Raw genomic sequence first — 7,126 nt, forward strand, 5'->3', positions numbered from 1 at the left:
ATCGCTTTAAAGGAAATAAAAAAAATAAAACAAACAATAAACCAATTCTACGGTAATGCTTCTGCTTTCTCATCTACAGATTGATCTCAAAATAACAGACCAAAGATAATTGTGGATACTGCAATGGAATGTTGGCACATGAAGTGTCAATGGAGAAATATAGAGAATACCATTTATAACTTCTATTTAACAATGTTAAATGATTGACTGTTATTCGCTGCCATTGATCCAGTATTTCCTTATCACAGTCAGTGACCTAAAGTATTGGGGACAAAAAGCGAGCATGACAGCCAGGTTGTTAGCATTCAGAAGAAAAAGCAACCAATGGCAGTCACCATGTAGGTGATGACCTATTTAGGAAAACAAAGAACTTGTATGCAAGTCATTTACAAAGCTGAAATCTGTAATGATAACCAACACAAAAACTGGGCCATATCTACTTTATGAATGAAATATATATTTAAATGGCCCATTATATCTATACATTCTAATTCAATTGGTTTGTGTTTCGTTAACCCTTATAATTGATTAAGCTCCCTTCACACTAGTGCGATTTCAGATACAACTTGAGTTGCACAGAATCGCATGATAAGAGAAATCACATTGTTTTAATGGTGCCCGTTCACATTAATGCACAACGCGATTTTTGAAAAAGTTCCTGTATTACTTTGTTGTGATTCTTTGGGCCCCATAGAATATGCAAACCACATCCAAGTTGCACTACATAATTGCATTGAAAATCATATCAAAATTGGATTGCAGCAGTGTGAACCTAGGCTTAATTACTTGATCGCCTGCTCATTTAGTGGTCCAGCTCTGGACACTTGTTGTAGTTCCCCTCTTTAATTCTAGGGTATAATTGTATGCACACATGCAAGGCAGATATAAACAGTTCATCATTTAAAATAAATGCTTTTTGCTGGTTCAGGATTGGAGCAGGATTCATCAACACGGGACAGGAGAATAAATACTTATTCTCCTGTCCCGTGTTGATGAATCCTGCTCCATATTAAAGGACTTATTTTTGTTTGGCAGTAAGGGATGTATTTTCACATGAGATATTTGTTTGACCAGGTATGGAATGGTCATCTGTATGCAATAATGAAGTAAACAAATTAAATGCTAGGGGTTACATAAGCTAGCCATAGCCATACATTATAAAATTTTCTTACTCAACTTCCTTTAGATCTGCCTTCAACTATGTAGTGCAAGGGCCTGCCTGATTGCATACAAACTGAAAGTGTTTAGGTTTGACCTCATATTATATGGTTTTGGTCAATCAAAAGGAAAGTTGTACAAGAAAATTGTACAATGAATGGCCAGCCTTAATCTTTTTTTTTAAATAAATCGGTACGTGAACATACAGTAGGTCTATTATTCTTCACAACAGAGCACTGTCCAAGTTCAGACTTTCCTCAAAATTTAGAGAGAAAAACTTTGCTTTGAGTAAGTCTTACCTTCCGCTGCCCTTTTCTGTGTAAGAATACTTTCCTATTAAAGCATATTGTTATCAGCCTGCTGTAACTCAAACTCCTTGTATGGCTTTTATTTTAGACAGAATACTATTCCGAAGGTGGTAGGGAACATTCCTTGCTTATCACACTTCTCACTACCAGTGAGCTTAGCTTTATTCCTGTACTTCAGAGGCATAATGATATGAAGGCGCTGCAAAATATTTATAGAACTACTGTCTCCCTTGCCTTTATATTATATAAGCAGACAGATTATGGGGAGGTTTATATTGAAGTAGAGCAAGAGGAACCTCAAAGGCCACACCACTGTAATGACGATGGCCAAAAAGCCTACAATAGTTGGAAAAATTGACTCTGTAATGTATCTGTTCTGTTAGATAATAGTTTAGTCATCCATAGCATTCCTTAATTCCCTGTGGCCACTGGCTAATTATATATCTAGACCCACTGGTGCCATGCAAATTATTCCTTTAAATTTCTTAACCAACTATACTGTATATTCAGAACCATTGGCTTACAGCACCATTTAGCAAACTATCATAGAGCCATTTAGTCAGCTCAATGCATATAAACATTGGTTTCTATTATGTAGGGCTTGGGGAGGGGGGACAATGACAAAGGATAACCAGGTTTGAGTGAGGAGGGCCAAAAGGAACCAGCAAGTCTTCCACTGACCAATGTGAAGCACAGTAGAGCTTTCTTAAAACAGAAGGTAACTACATTAAGTTCCAAAAATAAGGGGTTTTGTTTTTGGATAGTAGCTTTGCAAATCATTGCCCTTTGGCCAGCTGTAATTCCAGAGGCATTGGTTCATTCCTGCATTTATTTATTCCAAGTTATTCCAAACTGCATAGAAATGTTTCAGGCTTGTTAGCGCTCATAAGTGCCGTAAACGCACCAGTGGTAGATATATAATTAGCCAGTGGCCATAGGGAATTAAGGAATGCTATGGATGACTAAACTATTATCTAACAGAACAGATACTTTACAGAGCCAATTATTCCAACTATTGTAGGCTTTTTGGCCATCGTCATTACAGTGGTATGACCTTTGAGGTTCTTCTTGCTCAAAAACAAAATTGCTCCCTATTGACTTCATAGCAAGTCCACAGTGAGGTATGGTTGCAGATACACATTTTCTGTTTATTATGTTACATATTGTAACATTTATTATTTTGGATGTAACAGTCAGTTGAATATTTTGAGCTGTCGCCATAAGAGCTATAGACAGGGCCGAATTAACATAGGGGCCAGGCCCCTACCTTAAGAAAGGCACAGCAAGGGTGGACTGATCATTTAATGAGCAGTTTGTGCATCCGGAGCCATCAGTTACTCTCTGGGGACGCAGTGGCTCTACAAACACAGCCGGAAGTCCTAATTTTTACAGGTGTGGATGAGTGGCCCCGAATGCAAACTGTGTGTGTTTAGGGCCAAACACGTGCATCCACACGCTTGTCAAATTAGGACTTGCGGCTGTGTTCATACAGTTGCTGCATCCCCATAGCATAACATAGGTTGCCTACGTGTTTCATTTTATTTATTTCCATAAAATGCCCACCAAAATCCTCAGTGGCTATAGCGTAGAAATCTTTCAATGTGAACATTTGTTCTGGTGACAACCTTCTTAAAGGGAATTTCCATATTTTCCTAAACCTTGGAGAGCATTCTGTTGTGTCTACAGATCAGGAAAAGAAGGTAAATCTACCCAATGCTACAAAGATGAAAACAAAATAAAAATTATTTAATTGTCTCCAAATCCAAGAATTTAAAAAAAAAAGGTTTTTGCTTTAGATTTACTCTAATCAGAATTATATTCATATCAGCCATGTCTTTTGGGCTAATTAACACTGCTTAAAAATGTTTGGAACTGTATAAAATAGTAAAGTTTGACATGCAAGGAAAACTGCTGGTTAGTTTCTTATTAGTGCATATGATGCTTTATTTTACTTCAGATAAAGTGTGAGAAGGGTTAGAACCTCTTTCAGGTTGTTATTGATGCTCATGAGTGTATAAAGTATATTGAGTGTATAATTTAGGTAAGTTCTCATATTACAGTGTTTTAAGTCTAAAGTTGATTCAAGGATTCTAGATTTAGATTGTAACATGTATCTTAACATCCATTTTATTAGCGTTTGTTGAGAAGTCTTTGCTAAAATGCTTAAAACAAAGACAAAGTAATTGTTGGTGCCACAATAATTGAGGTTGCACACCAATGGTTAATGGCACCAAATATAGTATTAATATTTTAAAATTACAAGAAAGAATGTGTGGAGAGAGAGAGTGTGCCTTGGAAAAAAAATCTAAAATCTGATTTTCAATTGAAGTGAATGATTCTGATCAATTGTAACTGTGAAGGAAAAAAACACCCATTTACTCATTATGTACAAGTAGTTAGAGGATGGCAAGGACAGGTTTTATAATGACAATGGTACTTTCACCTAAAAGTGAAAATATGCATATTCTTGTAATATAATAGCTTGTATAAGAGATAAAGTATATATTGCGGTTTCTTACCTGTGGCAGTTGTTTAATGGACTTGACGTTAAAAAGAGGCCATGCAGATCTTAAACCTTCTGTGCAGAACTGTGTGGCGTAAGTGTTAGTGATAATATAGGCAATACTTTGAAGGCTGGCTTGATGTTTCTATTCCTGGTTATCACTAAACCACTTCACAATCTAGTGTTTCCACCATATAAGTATATCCATAGCCTCAACAGAAACATTCTTGTTGAACCATTAATAGTCAAAATGACAAGATGTAAATGACGCTAAGAAGACAGGTTGACTTTATAAGGAATACCAAAAGGCATGACAGCTAAGACTTCAGAATAAAAAAGAAAAAATGACTAATCTAAGCATAGTGACTAACTAGTTCTATGTTTTTTTTTCAAAATTTAGTTTCCTATGCATTTCAATTATTTTATATATATTTGATATGACATGACACCATGTATTAAATAAAAATTACAAATATTGTTATTTACGGTGAAGTTGGTTTATAGGTACTTGTTTTTTTTTATATTATCATTACCTACTGACTTTTATTTGAAGTGTACAGTAAAAGCCCCTTTTGCCGCTAAAATTTTCAGGTTATGCCAATCTGGCACATGCTTGCCTTTTAATTGTGTACTTTACAGCTACTAGGGGTAGTTTTTGTTTTCAATCTGCACTCTTCAGACCACACAATTGTGTCATTTGCTCAATCAATAAAGGAAAAGAAGACCAAGAAAGAAAACTAATGCAGACACCACATTTAGGGTTGGTAAACTGCAATATATTAAATTTTTGTTTATGGGTTTTAATACACTGAGGTGTAGGGAAAAAAGATGATAGAAGTGGCGCTGTTCTAAAATGTATGTACCTGTGTGGATCCTGTACACATAAATGTATTACCAAAATGCCATGTTCAAAAACTGCTGAAGTGCAATTATCTAATGGATGGTAACAACCTAATGTGCTAATACTGAAATAACTCGCACATATACTCAAAAATGCAAACAACACAATAAAGCAGAAAAAACACACAAAAAATACTGTATAATACAAACACAATTGTTAGTACTTAAGAGTGGGTATAATTGCATGGGTCTGCTCAGAGGGCCACAATATGAAAATAAACCATAAAACTATATTGGTGCACCAAAGTGACTAAATCTATTTTAGTGTGATAATTGCAAATGGAACCAATGGTGTTGTACTGGGCTCAATATGCATATATAAATCCTTAAATGAACTGTACTGGTGCAATATAAAAGTCCAGATGCAGATAAGAAAAGTGCAGGTAACAAAGTGTCAAAAGTGCTCTTCAAACTTGATATTCAGTGCTTCTTTAAAAAGTGCCCCATAGGAATCGCACTCACCGCTATTATTCAACCCACAAGGAGGTACTTCACCTTCACAGTATGAGCCACTGTGTAGCTTACAGGGGAGAGGAATCTGTGGTCTTAAACCAGCTGTTTGCTTCCGCGTTTGCGGTATGAGAGATCTCCTTGCGGTCAGGCCCGTCGCGACAGGACAGGCAAAACAAGCAATTACTTGGGGCCCGAGCTGGCCTGGAGCCCCAGCCGCGTCGCCGGCCGCAGCTTCCTATAAGCTGCAGCCTGTAGGGTGGCCGAGCTCCTCTTCCTTCCTCCTGCAGTCCGCACGGTACAGGAGATTCAGTTTCCTGTTCCCGGACGGACTGACAGGAAGTGCACACACTGAGTGCTCACTTCCTTTCAGTCCGGCCGGCCGGGAACAGAAAACTAACTCTCTTGCCGTGTGGTACACGGTAGGGAGGGGGGTTAAAAAGAATACGGGGGGGGGGGGAGTAGTAAGGGGGGGAGGCAGTCATCAAGACCCATTTAGTAATAAAAATATGGTAGCTTGCTGACCACAATAAAAACAATTACCATAGCTTTCTTTCCATTTTCATATTTCTTTATCATCCCATTTCCATCTTATTGCTTCTTTTTTGAATCAATGGTACAGTGGTGTTTTTTTGCAAATGTTCAATTGTTGAAAATGTTCAAATTTTATGCACATTATATGCAACAGCAGTATTTGCACTGTAGACCTTTTTTATTTACATAAAGTGTTGGTGAACTTAAACTGTATCTCTATGCTGTGATTCCTGTAGGCTTTGTGTGCGTGCATGTGTGCGCGGGGTTGGTTGGGGGAGCCTCCATGTCCATTTTGCTTGGGGCCCCCAAATTCCGTCAAACGGCCCTGCTTGCGGCTAGCCTCTTACAATGCTCTTGGCAGGTCCAGGGGATCTTCCTCCTTACTGAGGAACTGAGCTAGCTGCCCAGCTGGTTTAGGACCACAGCTTCCTCAGCCCTGTAAGCTACACAGTGGCTCACACTGTGAAGGTGAAGTACCTCTTTATGGGGTGAATAATAGCGGTGAGTGCATTTCCTATGGGGCACCTTTTAACCATCTCAATACAGTGCACTTTCACCCCCTTCCTGCCCAAGCCATTTTTCAGCTTTCAGCGCTGTCACAATTTGAATGACAATTGCGCGGTCATACAACACTGTACCCAGATGAAATTGTTATCATTTTTTCCCCACAAATAGAGCTTTCTTTTGGTGGTAATTGATGACCTCTGCGTTTTTTTATTTTTTGCGCTGTAAACAAAAGAAGAGTGACAAGTTTGAAAAAGACGCAATATTTTTTACTTTTTTCTATAATAAATATCCATATTTTTTTTTAAACAAATTTTTTCCTCAGTTTAGGCCGATATGTATTCTTCTACATATCTTTGGTAAAAAAAAAATCGTAATAAGCGTATATTGATTGCTTTGCGCAAAAGTTATAGCGTCTACAAAATAGAGGATAGATTTATAGCATTTTTATTATTTTTTTTTTACTAGTAATGGCGGAGATCTGCGATTTTTATCGTGACTGCGATATTGCGGCGGACATATCGGACACTTTTGACACATTTTTGGGACCATTCACATTTATACAGCGCTATAAAAATTCATTGATTACTGTATAAATGTGACTGGCAGGGAAGGGGTTAACACTAGGGGGTGATTGAGGGGTCAATTATGTTTCTAGGGAGTGATTCTAACTGTAGTGGGAGGGGACTCACAAGGGGAGGAGACCGATCGGTGTTACTCTGTACTGGGAACACACCATCAGTCTCCTCTCCTCTGACAGGACCTTGGA

Source organism: Aquarana catesbeiana, linkage group LG02 (genome assembly GCF_042186555.1).
Source record: "Aquarana catesbeiana isolate 2022-GZ linkage group LG02, ASM4218655v1, whole genome shotgun sequence".
Lineage (NCBI taxonomy): Eukaryota > Metazoa > Chordata > Amphibia > Anura > Ranidae > Aquarana > Aquarana catesbeiana.